Source organism: Ornithorhynchus anatinus, chromosome 1, assembly GCF_004115215.2.
Source record: "Ornithorhynchus anatinus isolate Pmale09 chromosome 1, mOrnAna1.pri.v4, whole genome shotgun sequence".
NCBI classification, from domain to species: Eukaryota; Metazoa; Chordata; class Mammalia; order Monotremata; family Ornithorhynchidae; genus Ornithorhynchus; species Ornithorhynchus anatinus.
In genome coordinates, this window is record NC_041728.1 from 64825543 (window position 1) to 64841863 (window position 16321).

A 16321-nucleotide genomic window follows, 5' to 3' on the forward strand; every position below is an offset into this window, starting at 1 on the left:
TTCCTCTCCCAACAGAAGTTCCCAGACCAGTGGGCGAGTGTCTATCTACAACCCCAATACGCAGAAATCAATTCTAATCCCCAAACTCTACCTGCCCCCTCTCCAACCTGCCCTTTCACATACCATTAAGGTCAATGGCATTTCAGTGCCCATTTCCAGGTTGTAGGGGAAAGGAAAGCATTGTCATCCTTTAACACTGTTATTCCCCATTGGCTTTAAAGCACTCATTCACCTTGCCCCCCCCCCCCCCACCTCATCTCATTACTTTCTTACTACAACTCAGGCCACAGACTTCACTCCTCCATGCCAACCTCCTCACTGTAGTACCATCTCGTCTATCTCACCGCTGAACTCTCGCCTCCGTCCTGCCTGTAGCCTGGAACGCCCTTCCTCCTCAAATCCAGTGGACTATTACTCTCCCCGCCTTCAAAGTCTTGCTGCAGGCACATTTCCTCCCTGAGTCCTCCCCAACTAAACCCTCCTTTCCTCTTCCCTTACTCCATTCTGTGTCACCTTGACTTGCTTCCTTTATTCATCTCCCTTCCCAGCCCCACAGTACTTATGTACCTATCTGAAATTTATTTGTTTGTATCGATGTGTCTCCCCGCCTAGCCTGTGAGTTCATTGCAGACAAGAACTGTTATTTTATGCTCACCCAAGAGCTTAGTACAGTGCTCTGCACACAGTAAGAGCTCAATAAATATGATTGAATGAATCCTGGCTCAGCATAAAACAATGCGGCATCCGTTCCAGCAAGGGCATGTGGACCAGTCTGTGATGCCTATCCTCTGTCCTACTCGGGGACACGCTCTGACACAGAAAGGAAATGCCAGAGTTACTCCCGGTTGCTGCACAGTCCACCGAGGTCAGCTCCAGCCGTACGTTCCCTGCACTTCAGCAAACTCTTTCCCCTCCAGGAACCGTACTGCCTGCCCCATCACTCTTCTTGAAACTCTGAGACGATGACACTCAAGTGCAGTCAGACAGGTACGAGACTCCTCTGGGTGATATTCAAACTGAAGGGGGGGGGGGAATAGCAAGTGGATTTGGGCTGTGGCGATGCTATAAAACAAAGATGAGCTGTCTGACATTTGCTGGAAAATTTAAATATCCAGGCTCCGGCAGAAATGCAGCCTCTGGTTGTGACAGTATATCTCTCTGTCACCTAGGTTGGGAATCCCAGGTACCTTTGGGGAGATGCCAGCCCTAAAAGGAAGATGTGATGCTGGGGCTTGAATTTTAGGGTCAGGAAAGGGAACTCCTTGTGGGTGGGATCGTACTTACTGTACTTACCCATGCACTTAGTACAGTGCTCTGCACACAGTAAGCGATTGAAAAATATCATCAATTTATACCCAAAGGACGCAGTGGGTATCCATCCAGGAGGACAGCTGTCACGTGGTTTCTCTGAGCACCCTTGATGCCCCTTTCAGGGGCAGAAACGGAACTGGGTGGACCGAGGGTCTGGCCTAGGGAGGTGGTCTTCATTCAAGGTCCTCGTTTAGACAGACACAGTCAGATGAACCGACAGACAGCAGGGAGGAGATGATGATAATAATAATAATTGTGGTATTTGTTAAGTGCTCACTATGTGCCAGGCACTGTTCTAACTGCTGTGGTGGATACAAGGAAATCGAGTTAGATACAGTCCCTGTCCCACATGGGGCTCCCAGTCTTAACCCCCATTTTACAGCTGAGGTAATTGAGGCCCAGAGAAGTGAAGTGACTTTCCCAAGGTCACACAGCAGTCACATAGTGCAGCTGGAATTAGAGGCCAGGTCTTTCTGACTCCCCAGCCCGAGCTCTATGCACTAGGGCATGCTGCTTAGGGATGGAAGGGAGACTATTTGGGGCATTGGATGGTTCAACCCCGACGGTGAGGATGGGGTGTCCAAAGGGGTACATTGGCCCACCCAATGTCCTTGTCAACTCCATCGTGAGGTCACCCAGCTGGGGTGGAATTCTGGTTCCCTCCCCACTACCACTCACCACCACCACCACCCACACCACCACCACCATCACCAGTCTTCCCACCGATTACACAAGGGGTTATGGATTTGGCTCCTCTCCATAGAGAAAGCAATAAAATTCTAAATTAAAAACTGAATGCTGTCGTACAATGCTCCCCAGACTTTCCCCAGACACTCCGGGACAGTTTTATCTCCCTGGTGAATTATGGTTCTCCTTCTAAAAGGAGAAAATGAGTGATAAAAGCATCTTCAGGTAATATTTCTTTGTGTGTCCGTGTACAAATGGATATTTTTCATTCACATCCCGGAGATTTCTCATCAGGAGGGGACGCTGATCGAGTGCTGCAGACACAATTAAATGTGTTTCCCCGCTGCGTGTCAATCTATTTCCCTCGTGTTATAAATGGCCTGGAGGAGGGGGGCGGGGGAGAGGGCATACTGGCTCCGAACGGGTAGCCATTGATAAAGGCCAATTCTATTGAACAAGGAGACTTGGTTCCTTCTAAGGATTTCCAAGAAGAATTTTCTAGCCAGCTTAAGTGCCAACTATCCTGAGTTCTTTGTGGGGCTTGAGGGGAGGTTCTGAGAGGACAGGGAGAGGTTGGGGGAAGAGGGTCTTGGGGATTTATTATCTTCCCTTAGTTGGATGGGAGGTGTGTGTTTCTTTTCTTTTGTCCTTCAGTGAAGAATACACAAGCTGGGTGGTGGATACGATCCACGTCATTTGGAAATAAGAAATGTCACATGGCAAAGTTGAAAATCTACCGATCTGTTTCAGGACACAGTAGTGATATGAAAAGGAGGATTTAGCTGCTATGTGGGGTCACATGTTATTGAATGAGGAGGAGTGTGAAGAGAATAGTGATGTCAAGGGCAGGGATCACATTTTTTTATTTCCACCATACACTCCCAAGCCTCTATTACAGCATACTACACCCAGTAATAATAATAATAGTAATAATGGTATCTGTTAAGCGCTCACTATGTGCCAAGCACTGTTTTAAGCACTGGGGTAGATAAAAGGTAATCAGGTTGTCCCACGTGGGGCTCACAGTCTTAATCCCCATTTTACAGATGAGGTAACTGAGGCACAGAGAAGTAAAGTGACTTGTCCAAAGTCACACAGCTGACAAGTGGCGGAGCCAGGATTAGAACCCACGCCCTCCGACTCCCAAGCCCATGCTGTATCCACTACGCCAGGCATGCACTGAGTACTTACTGTGTGCAGAGCACTGAACTAAGAGCTTGGGAGACCGTGGCTCAGTGGAAAGAGCCTGGGCTTCGGAGTCAGAGGTCATGGGTTCGATTCCTGGCTCTGTCACTTGTCAGCTGTGTGACCGTGGGCGAGTCACTTAACTTCTCTGTGCCTCAGTTACCTCATCTGTAAAATGGGGAATAACTGTGAGCCTCACGTGGGACAACCTGATTACCCTGTATCTCCCCCAGTGCTTAGAACAGTGCTCTGCACATAGTAAGCGCTTAACAAATACCAACATTATTACAATACAACAGAGTTGGTAGACACATTCGCTGCCCACAATGAACTTACAATCTAGAGACCGTGACAGGAGTTAATATAAAGAATAATAATAATAATAATGGTATTTGTTAAGCGCTTAGGATTTGCCGAGCACTCTTCTAAGCGCTGGGGTAGATACAGGGTAATCAGGTTGTCCCGCGTGAGGCTCACAGTCTTAATCCCCATTTTACAGATGAGATAACTGAGTCACAGAGGAAGTGAAGTGACTTGCCCAAAGTCACACAGCTGACAGGTGGCGGGGTCGGAATTAGAACCCACGACCTCTGACTCCCAAGCCCGGGGTCTTGCCACTGAGCCAAACTGCTTCCCCCAAATAAATAAATAATTAATGATATATAATCTATAGACGTGTACATAAGTGCTGTGGGGCTGAGGTGAGGGCAAATGCCAAATGCCCAAAGGTGTACAGATGTCCCAGAAGGGAGATGCCATTGATGGTGACGACAGGGGTGATGATGATGAAGGGGATGATAGCGGTGAAGAGGAGGGTGATGGAAGCAGTGACTGGCCTGGGATGGGCAGGCCGGACCTCAGCCGATCTCTAGGCTGAGGTCCCTAGGACAGAAGCAATTCCAGTTGGACCTGCGGCCCCCAAATGCCACCCCGCTTTCTTAGAGCCACCAGGATGCAGACCTTCCCTGTCTGCTGAGTGAGAAGACCATCTGCACATCCACCAGTCACAGAAAGGAATCACTCTCTTGATCACATCACCTGTCTCCCCCTCTAGACTGTTACCTCCTCCTCTAGACTGTTGTCTCCCCCTCTAGAGAAGCAGCATGACCTAGTGGATAGAGCACGGGCCTGGGAGTCAGGAGGACCTGGGTTCTAGTCCCAGCCCTCTGACATGTCTGCTGGGTGACCTTGCTCAAATCACGTTACTTCTCTGTGCCTCAGTTACCTCATCTGTAAAATGGAGATTAAGATTGTGAATCTCATGTGAGACGGACTGTGTCCAACCCAATTGGTGGGCAAGTCACTTCACTTCTCTGTGCCTCAGTTACCTAATCTGTAAAATGGGGATTAAGACTGTGAGCCCCACGTGGGACAACCTGATCCCCTGTGTCTACCCCAGCGCTTAGAACAGTGCTCTGCACATAGTAAGCGCTTAACAAATACCAACATCATTATTATTATTATTGTATTTACCCCAATGTTTAGTACAGTGCCTGGCACCTAGTAAGCGATTACCAAATATTTCTATCATTATTAATATTATTGGACTGTAAGCTCACTCTGAGCAGGGAATGTACCAACTTACTTTCCCAATCACTTAGTAACATTGCTCTGCATATAGTAAGTGCTAAATAAATATGATTTATGATGATAATGCCAAGCCAATGAGAAAGAGAGGAATTGCAGTGACCAGGACAAGAGCAGTTTTGAAAAGTCTCTTGGATCAGTGAGGACCTCTTTCTCTCCCTCTCTCTCCCTCTCTTCACCTGCATTCAAGGAGGTGTGTCTCAGCTATTGGAGGGGAAGATGAATCACATGAAGAGGCTGAGAACTTGGCAACCGCTGTGTGGTTTATGCAGGATTTGGGAGGAACTGGATAGCAGCATGACCTGGTGGAAAGAGTATGGCCTTTTAAGTCAGAGGACCTGGGTTCTAATCTTGACCGCCCCACTTCTTGCCTGCTCTGTTATCTTTACAAGTCACTTAACTTCTCACTGCCTTGGTTATTTCATCTTTAAAATATGCATTCAATACCTTTTCTCCCTCCTACTTGGGTTGTGAGCCCCAGTGTGGGACAAGTAACAAACACCATAAAGAAAGACCAAAACTTCCCGGTGAGTTGGGAAAATGTTATGGATATTTTCTGTTTTATATCTGAATCTATTCTATTGTCCTTTGGACTATGTGCTGACGCAGTTTTGTAGTTAATATATCAATTCCGACTGCTGTTTAGGATTTTATATTGATAAGTTAATACCTTTTACCCACTTTGGATCTGGAGAAGGAATGTCCTTGAGCGTGTATGCTGGGAACTCATGACCATTCTGGGACTAGGCTAAGCTAGGATGAAGTGAAAAATTAGGAATCCTTCAGGCTGCCATCCCCGATTTTGAGCAGAACTGGAGCTTGCTCTGTGCGTGGACCGTGTCTACCAACTCTGTTGTATTCTCCCAAGTGCTTAAGACAGTGCTCTGCACACAGTAAGTGCACAATAAATACCATCGATGATGATGGTAAGAAGAAGACTAGTAGAAGATAGGTGTAGTCAATAGCACCGATCAAGGCATCGATTAAGCACTTGCTTTGGGCAATACCACACCAAGTGCCGGAGGAAAAGGAGTGATGATGGCAACGGTACTGAATGCCAACGTCAAGCTACGCCAACCCCACTGAAGGGGAGGACTAAAGGAGGGATGGCATTCATTCATTCATTCACTTCTATTTACTGAGCACTTACTGTGTGCAAAGCACTGTACTAAGCACTTGGGAGAGTATGATAGAAGAATAAAAAGACACACTCCCTGCCCTCAACGAGCTTGCAGTCCAGAGGGGGAGAAAGATATGTACATGATTGTTGTGGGACTGGGGTTGGGAATGAATAAAACGAACAAGTCAGGGTGATGCAGAAGGGAGTAGGAGAAGAGGAAAGGAGGGCTTAGTCAGAGAAGGCCTCTTGGAGGAGATGTGCCTTCATTAATTAAGGCTTTGAAGGGGGATAAGACTTTGAAGGGCGTCCTTTCAAAATCCCCTCTGAGAGGGAAAGTGCGGCTCCCTTTTTTTTGCCTTTCAATGGTATTTGTTAAACGCTTATTATGTTCCAGGCACTGTACCAAGTGCCGGGGTAGATATAAGTTAATCAGGTTAGACATAGCTTCTGCCCCACATGGGGTTCACAGTCATAATCTCCATTTTACAGATGAGGTAACTGAGGCACAGAGAAGTGAAGTGACTTGTCCAAGGTCACACAGCCGACACGTGGCGAAGCCGGAATAAAAATCCAGGACCTCCTGACTCCCCGGTCCATGTTCTGTCCATTCATTCATTCATTCAATCATATTTATTGGGCACTTACTGTGAGCAAAGCACTGTGCTAAGAGCGTGGGAGAGCACAATAGAGCAATAAACAGACACAATCCCTGCCCAGAATGAGCTTACAGTCTAAAAGGTGACAGACATTAGTATGAATAAATAAATTACATTAAATTACATTAATTTAATTTACATTAATCCACTAAGCCAAGCTGCTTCCCTTGGACGGGTTCAGAGATCAACAGTGGCCTCTGCCACAGCTCTGCAAAGAGGAAAAGAGCAGGGAAGGGAGAGAGGCCCCAGCCCGCCGGAGGTGATTCTTTTTCATTTGCGTCGCCGATGGAGGGAGAGAGCCTTGCAAATGGAAATCTGGCCCCTTAATTGCATTTTCCACCCCCCCCTGCTTGGCCAGCGGCTTGCCCCTGCAGATAACAGCCATCGTCGAACCCGATGGCCACGGGGCACTGTCTTACCACAGAGCCGTCCATCTGCCAGACACTAAATCGGTGCCCGGGGCCAAGATCGGGTTCAGGTCTGTGGATCTGAGGCACAGACCAGCCCCTTTGGCCCTGGTCCCTGGCCCGACTTTCACAAGCCAGCAGGTAGCCAGGTTGCCTCATTTCCCAGGTTCAGAGCTCCTTGGAAGATGGAGAAGAGGAATCTAGATCTCAGCTGACCCTAATACATAAGAATAGTGATAACAATAACAATGATGGTACTTGTTAAGTGCTTACTATTTGCTAGACACTATACTAAGAGCTGAGGTGGATACAAGCAAATTGGATTGGGCACAGTTTCTGTCCCACATGGGGCTCACAGTCTCAATCTCCATTTTACAAATGAGGTAACTGAGGCCCAGAGAATAATAATAATAATGAAAATGGTACTTGGTAAGCCCTATGTTCTAAGCACTGTTCTAAGTGCTGGAGTAGGTAAAAGTTAATCAAGCTGGACACAGTCCCTGTCCCACATGGGGCTCACACTCTTAATCCCCATTTTTCAGATGACGTAACCGAGGCCAAGAGAAGTGAAGTGACTTGCCCCAAGTCACACAGCAGACATGTGGCAGAACCGGGATTAGAACCCAGGTCCTTCTGACTCCCAGGTCCTTGCTTTATCCACCAGGCCACACTGCTTCTAAGTTAAGTGACTTGCCCAAGATGACCCAGCAGACAAGTGGCCAGGCCAGGATTAGAACCCTGAAAGGGATCCTTCCCTCTGGCCCTATTAAGGTCTCCACCAGCCACAAAGATGAGCACTAACCTACATGCCCAGCCTTAAAAGGAATCAGAGAAACAAGGAGGAGGTGGGAATGGAGGAATTTTAAATAGACGCCCTCTCTCCCCGGTTCCTTGGGATTCTATGTCAGGGCCGGTGAGTAAGCACCATTTCAGGTTTCTCAGCAAAGTTACCCACTTATACTGCTCCATGAAAGGACCTCACCTCGATACCAGACACCAGACACCGTAGATACCAAACAGTTACAGTCCTCTACCCTGTAAGCTCACTGTGGGCAGGAAATGTGTTGGTTATATGGCTATACTGTACTTTCCCAAGCACTTAGTTCAGTGCTCTGCACATGGTAAGCTCTCAATAAATATGACTGACTGACTGAGATTGAGTTCCAGCATGGTCTAGTGGAAATAGCACATGTACAAGGCCTGGATTCTAACCCTGATTTTGACGCTTACCTGCTATGTGATCCTGGGAAAAGCACTTCACTTCTGTGTGCCTCATTTTCCTCATCTGTAAAATGGGGATTCAATATCTGTTCTCTCTTCCACTGTGAGCCCCATATGAGACAGAGATTGCTCCTGACCTGAATATATTGTATCTATCCCAGCACATGGCAGAAGGTAAGTGCCTAAAATATACCACAATGAGATGGTATGATATTGTCTAATCAATTACATAGATATGGAGAATCATTTCCATCCACAAAATAAGCCACATTGAGTTCCAAGGACAATGGGAACTCCTGCAGGATTCTGGAGGAAAGAAGCATTCTTTCCAGTCACTGAAGGGAGAGTTAAGATGGAGAGGGAGAGTTAGGAGTGTTGGGTGGTCCTTGCTGGGTCACTGGGGAGGGAGGGGGAATCAGGGATGGAGAGGGGAGATTTTGTGGTGCTAGATGGGCCAGTCTGGGTCCCTGGGAGAGTCAGGGGTGGAAAGGAGAGAGTTAGGGAACTTGGATGGTCACTGAAGAGAGAGTCAGAGATGGAGAGGAGGGTGTCAGAGGTGTCGGCTGGTCCTTCCCTGACCATGAGGACAGGTGTCCAGTAGGACAGCCACTTATGGCTTCTCCAACTGTCCTTGTTCTGAGGTCAGAGTCAGAATCCTGGGTTGACAGGGTTTGGGGCTGACCCAGGGGTAGGTATCACTCAGGGCTGATATCTTTGGGTGACGGGGTCTCTCCCCAACTAACTATTGCCTCACGATGGAGAGTCATCCAGGGGGAGATTTGACATCCTCTGGGGTCATTGGCTTCCAGTTTGATCTCTTTGTGCCACTCCACCTTGGGTCCCTGACATCTTATCCCTCCTGGCCTTTCTTATGCCAGCCATGCATCTCTGTGCCTGGATGTCTTCTTTCCGGCTTGGGGAAACAAAGCTCGCAAGGGCTCGGTTATGAAACGAGGCTCTGTTATATGTGATGTATTCCGGCCAATCCATCTTCCATCGCTTTGGCCTGTTCAGAGGCTCCGAGGGAGCCCGGCGCTGATTAAATGCCTATAATAGAGAACATTCATTTACCCGTCAGCTGAAAAATCACCCTTGTAAATCGTCCTGGTCCCTTCGGGGCGCTGAATGATGGGCTGCGAGCACCAGTGCAGATTCAACTTAAAGCAAGGAAAGGGCATCCACGTCTCTGTGCGGGCTTGAAATGGACAAAGTCCAGTGACCCTGAGTCCAGTAACAGGCTGCTGGTCATCCTCCTAGACCCTCAGCACCCCTATGTCTCCCCTGACCCAGTGACGCAGTGTGGCTCGCCCATCTCTGGCTCTGTCTAAACCCCTCTAGAGTTGGGGGTCAGCAAATGTGTGGAGTAATGACCCCTGCCTTCCAGAGGCTGACAGCCTGGTAATCAATCAGTGATATTTATTAAGCGCTTACTGCGTGCAGAACACTGCTTGCAGAGCGCTTGGGAGAGTACTATATAACAGAGTCCGTTGACATGTTCCCTGCTCACAGCGAGTGTTGATCAATTAATCAGTGGTATTTATTGAGTGTTTTCTGTGTGCAGAGCACTGTACTAAGTACTTGGGAGAATAATGAACTCTCTGAAGGGGGAGACAAACATTAATATAAATAAATAAAGTATGCATAAATGCATAAGTGCTGTGGAGCTGAGGGTGGGGTGAATATCAAGTGCCCAAAGGGTACCAAAGAATGCTATACTAAGCACTTGGGAAAGTACAATTCTGTCACTAGATATGATCCCTGCCCGCCAGGAGCTTACCACATTTGTGTGTGTGTGAATGTGTGAGTGTGTGTGTATGTATGGGTTTGTGTATGTATGTCTATATGCATACACACCTGCCTCCTGACTCTATCTTGTCTTGTCTTACTCTGTCGAGTCGTCTCTGACCCATAGCAACTCCACCGACACATCTCTCCCAGAACGCCCCACCTCCATCTGCAATCGTTCCAGTAGTGGATCCATAGTTGGTAAAAATCCACAAGTGGTTTACCATTTCCTCCAGAGGGATAGAGACATGAATATAAATAAATAAATAAATAAATTGCTGTGGGGCTGAGGGAGAGATGAATAAAAATGCAAATCCAAATTCAAGGGTGAAACGGAAGGAAGTGGGAGAAGAGGAAATGAGGGCTTAATCGGCGAAGACCTCATAGAGGAGATGTGCTTTCAGTGAGGCTTTGAAGGTAGGGAGAGTGATCATCGGTCGGATATCAAGAGGAGGGCATTTCATGCCAAAAGCAAGGCGTGGACGAGAGGTCGGTGGCGACATACACAAGATTGAGGTACAGTGAATAGGTTGGCATTTGAGGAGAGAAGTGTGGAGGATAGGTTGTAGATGGAAATGAGGGAGATAAGGTACGTTTGTTGTGGGCAGCAAATCTGTCTGCTAATTATATTGTGATGTACTCTACCAAGCACCTAGTACAGTGCTCTGCACATAATTAGCACTCAATAAATACCATTTATTGATTGAGGGGGTGTGGACTTGACCTCGAAGCCAGGCTGCTGCTGAAAAGAAAAAGGCAAGAAGACTAGTGGGGTGGTCAAGGCAGCCGCAGTGTGACTACTAAATTTAGAATGGAAGGTGAAAGGAGGACCCAAAATACTGTCCTGCACTGTGAAGCTCTGTACAGAAGGAGAGTGTTCGAGTATGAATTGTGAGTGCGGGGAATGGGGGCGAGAAGGCGGCTGGGAACAAGGGAGGGCAGGGAGAGGAGCATAGCCCAGTACATAGAGCAAGAACCTGGGAGTCAAAAGGACATGGGTTCTGATCTCACCTCTGCCACATCTACTGTGTGACCCTGGGCAAGTCGCTTCTTTTCTGTAGGTCTCAGTTCACTCATCTTTAAAATGGGGATTAAGACTGTGAGCCTCATGAGGGACAGAGACTGTGTCCGACCTGATTACCTTGTATCCTTATTACCTTGTATTAAGGTGTTATCTTGTATTACTTCGTACCTACCCCAGCACTTAGAACAGTGCTTGACACATAGGAAGCACTTAACAAATACCAGCATCACTCATCAAGTCTGGAGGTACTACCCGTTTTGTCCAGGAGTATGGCAAGACTCCCTCAAAGCCCCTGGAGAACTGCATCATTTGCGGGAGAAGGGGCTGCATTGAACTTCTCCTTGTTTTGTTGTTGCTTTATGCTTTATGTATTGGGCCTTGTGTTTTAATGTTTCTGACTGGATTTATTTTTATAATTTGTGATAGGAAAATGCAAGTGAATGTTGGGTTGTTATGCTTTGAATTACTTTAACAAAGATTAAACGGTATTTCAGTGCTGTTTATTATTATAGTATATAACTCAAAATAATTTCATGTTATTCTACCAGAGTATCTGCAATGGTTCCTGATTTATAGCGTGCCAACCTATAGGAAAGGCAGAGAGGAGCAGAATGCCCCAGTGGATAGGGCAAAGGCCTGCAAGTTAGAAAGAACTGGTTCTGATCCCAGCTCTGCCACTTTTCTGCTATGTGACCTAGAGCAAGTCACTTAATTCCCTGTGCCTCAGTTACCTCGTCTGTAAAATAGGGATTAAGACTGTGAGCCTCAAGTGGGACATGAGCTGTTTCCAACCTGAGTAGCTTGTATCCACCCCAATGTTTAGTAGAGTGTCTGATAACAGATACCACAAAAAAATGTACCTCATGATACCAGTATTCAAGATACACCCACACCTGCAAGGAACATAACCTAATGGATCTTGACCTGAACCAGTATATTGATCTATTTGTTCCAGGTGTTTATTCACCTATTCATTCACTCACCCATCCTTCCATACTCCCCATAATGACTATTGTGTTCAGGGCTCTGTACTGGGCACTACTATGTGCAGAGCACTGTACTGAGCCTTTATAATAATAATAATATCTGTAGCATTTGTTAAGCATTTACTATGTGCCGAACACTGTTCTAAGCCTGGAGTAAATACAAGGTAATTAGGTGAGACCCAGTCCCTGTCCCACATGGGGCTCCCAGTCTTAATCCCCATTTTACAGATGAGATAGCTGAGGTCAAGAGAAGTGAAGTGACTTGCACGAAGTCACACAGCAGATATGTGGTGGAGCCAAGACTTGAATCCACGTCTTCTGACTCCCATGCCAGTGCTATTTCCACTTGACTTTGCTGCTTCTTTATGTATGCAGAGTGCTGTACTAGGACCCTATTGTGTGCAGACCCCTGTGCTGGGCACTACTGTGTGCAGTACTATGTACTGGACATTTATGTGTGCAGAACGCTACATTAGATCCCAACTGTGCAGAGCTGTGAACTTAGAATCTACTGGGTACAGAACACTGTACTGGGCACCGACAGCAAATATAGCACTGTATTGGGCACTGGGCATGTGGGAGCATACAATGTAAGTCAAAGGCATGATCCTGGCCCTCACAATCCCCTCCTCTGCTCTGCAGAAAGAAGAAGGGAGAGGGGAAGAGAGGGAGGAAATCTTGGCACTGTTGGGTCAGGGTGAACTGACAGCTGACAGGGATTAGAGAAGCAGCATGGCTCAGTGAAAAGAGCCCGGGCTTGGGAGTCAGAGGTCGTGGGTTCTAATCCCAGCTCTGCCACTTGTCTGCTGTGTGACTTTGGGCAAGTAACTTCGCTTCTCTGTGTCTCAGTGCCCTCATCTGTAAAATGGGGATTAAGACTGTGAGCCCCACATGAGACAACCTGATTACCTTGTATCTATCCCAGCGCTTGAACAGTGCTCAGCACAAAGTCAACGCTTAACAAATACCGTCATTATTATTATTATTCGGAAGGTCATGGGTTCTAATCCTGATAAAACCCAGGTCCTCTGACTCCCAGGCCAGTCTTTCTTCCATTATGCCACACTGCAGCATGACTTAGTGGAAAAAGCACGGGCTTGGGAGTCGGAGGATGTGAGTTCTAATGCCGACTCTGCCACTTGTCTGCTGTGTGACCCTGGGCAAGTCACTTAACTTCTCTGTGCCTCAGTTACCTCATCTGTGAAATGGGGATTAAGTCGGTGAGCCCCACGTGGGACAACCTGATTACCTTGTATCTGCCCCAGTACTTAAAACAGTGCTTGGCACACAGTAAGCGCTTAACAAATACCATTATTATCATTATTATTTTAGTCTAGGATACCAAACCGTGGCTCTTGACCTATTTGCAGCTCTTATGGAATCAAAGCGCACTGACTGGGTGGCCATCAAAAACCAACAGACCTTTGCAGTTCTCCACCTGCCAATGGAATGGGTCTTTTGGGGAGTTTGCCTCAAAGCACTGGGTCGGGGGGGGGGGGGGGAGAGTAAGAGGGGGTCGTCTCCCAGCTAATTGACCTGCAACATACTCTTCCAGAGTCATCTCTGTCTACATCCTCTTTTATAAAATATGCAAGTTGGGTGATTAACGATAAAAGGTGTGATCTGCGATGAAGGGAGAAAAAGAGTCCAGAGAGAGGAGCAGTAGAACAATGGTTGTCTTCTCTGGTGACCTGGGTCTTTTTTCAAACTTCTGAGGGGCAGGGGGATCTAATATTCCAAAGCCACTTTTGGAAAAAGGCCCTTTTCCAAAAATAATAGGTCATCGTGTCATGCAATATTCAGAAGATATATGGAAAAATACCATTTTTTAGGACTGAAACTGCAAGGAAAAGTTTCCTGTCAGTTTAAATTAAACTGGTTTATCATAGTCAAGTGGCTAGAGCACGGGCTTGGGAGTCAGAAGACCTGAGTTCTAATTCCAGCTCTGCCATTTGTCTGCTGAGTGGGCCTGGGCAGATCACTTGACTTCTCTGTCCTTCAGTTTCCTCATCTGTAAAGTGAGGATTGAGTGCCTGATCCCTCTCCGTCTTAGACTGTGAGCCTTGTCAGGGACAGGGACTGTGGCATACTTATCTTGGATCTGCCCCAGCACTAGAAATAGCGCTTGACACATAGTGGTGCTTAACAAAATCATTATTATTAGTAGTATGATAGTTAAAGCTATGGAATCTCATTTTTATGGTCTTTAAGTGCTTATTATGTGTCCAGCACTGTTCTAAGTGCTGGGGTGGGTGCAAGTTAATCAAGTTGGACACAGTCCAACTCGGAGTCCACATGGAGTTCACAGTCTAAGCGAAGGGGAGACGGGTATTTAGTCCCCATTTTGCCACTGAGAAAGCTGAGGCATGGAGGAGTTAAGTGACTTGTCCAAGGTCACCCAGCAAGCAATTGACAGAGCAGGGATTAGAATCCAGGTCCTCTAAATCCCAGGCCTATGCTCTTTCCACCAGACCATGTTGCATCATTATCTGGAGGTCTTTAAAATTAGCAGAGAGATTTGTGTGTCCTATACAGATAGAAGTAGTCTTGCCAGGAGCCAAATGAGGACGTCAGAAAAACCTTCCGGCTAGAAGGAAGTAGTCAATTGTTCTAGTTGTTTTCGTTTTTTTAATGTTAGTTATTGAATGATTAGAGGGTGCCGAACCTTGTACTAAGTTCTTGATACTTAGATACTGGAGGAATCCTGATTCAGGGGCAGTGATTTTGATGTGATTGTCCTAAGATCAGTCTTTTGAACAATCCCCTTCTCCCCCACCTAATGAAGTGGCTTGGCATCTGTGGACCACCCCCTTGGCCTGGAAACATTATCCAACCTTGGCCTCACTGACTCTGTCCTCTCCTGGTTCTCCTCCTATCTCTCTGGCCGCTCATTCGCAGTCCCTTTCATGGGCTCCTCCTCTGCCCCTTCATCACCTTGCCCACTCCTTATCTCACCTCACTGACTTCCTAGTACAAACCAACACTCTCACTTAGCTCCTCTAAACTCCAACCTGTACCTCAAACTCATCTATCTATCCTTCAGGCTGTAAGGTCATTATGGTGAGGGAATGTACCTGCTAATTCTGTTGCTTTGTATTCTCCCAAGCGCTTAGTACAGTGCTCTGCACATAGTAAGAGCTCAATAAAATACCACTGATTGATTGATTGGCTCTGTCACTTGTCTTCTGTGTGGCCTTGGACAAGTCACTTCACTTCTCTGTGCCTCAGTTACCTCATTTGTAAAATGGGGATTAAGAGTGTGAGCCCCATGAGGGACAGGGACTGTATCCAGCCCAATTTTCTTGCATCCACTACAGTGCTTGGCACATGGTAAGTGCTTAACAAATACCACAATTAGTATTAACAAATAACATCATGCCGTCTCCGGGCCACCCGGAGGGCCCCATGGCAGAGGGCTCCTTAAAGTTGCCGGTGAACTGCATCGTCTGAGCTGAAGGGATTCTATTGAACATCTCCTTTCAGGGCCTTGGGAGCTGCGCAGATCATCTGCTTGAGGAAGTCAGATTTCTTTTGCTGACTTAATCCCAGTGCCCAAATTAATCATCCATCCAGCTAAAAGGATCAAGAACGGCCATAAATTACCCTGCCTCCGACCCAAACGGCATTAAAAGCTTGGAGAGGGAGGGGCTTGGGCGCTGATTAATCACTGGTTAAGTTGCCAGGGGGCCTGCAGGAGCCAGAGAACAGTATGTTCGGTACGGTGGAACCAGATGACGGACGACCTGCTAGTGACAAGGGTGCTAAGTGGGGCGAGAGCAGGAGGAGACCACCCAGCCCCCTCCTTCTGTCATCTTCCCCACTCTCCCTCGAACCCTCCTCCTTCTTCCTCTGGCCCACTCCCTCCCTCTGACCCTCTCCCGCTCTCTCCCTCCTCCTTTCTCCTTCCTCTGTCCACTCCCTGCACCACATGAGGCTGTCTGAAAGGTGTGATTTCCCTTGTTGTACCCTGCACAGGCACACCCTTCGCCCAAACTGGCCCAGGTCCTCGGCTGCATCTCCTCCAGGCAAGAATGGCCCAGAGGGACCCTGGCTTCATGGGGATGGATGCTGGAGAGAGTTTCCCTGAAGGTCTAGGGACTTCTTGCTGACCTCCCTGTCTCCTGTCTCTCCCCACTCCAGTCCATACTTCACTCTGCTGCCCGGATCATTTCTCTACAAAAACATTCAGGCCATGTTTCACCACTCTCAAGAACCTCCAGTGGTTGACCATCCACTCCACATAAAACGGAAACTCCTCACCACTGGCTTTAAAGCACTCCATCATCTTCCCCCCTCCTACCTCACCTCGCCACTTTCCCACTACAATCCAGCCCACACACTTTGCTCCTCTA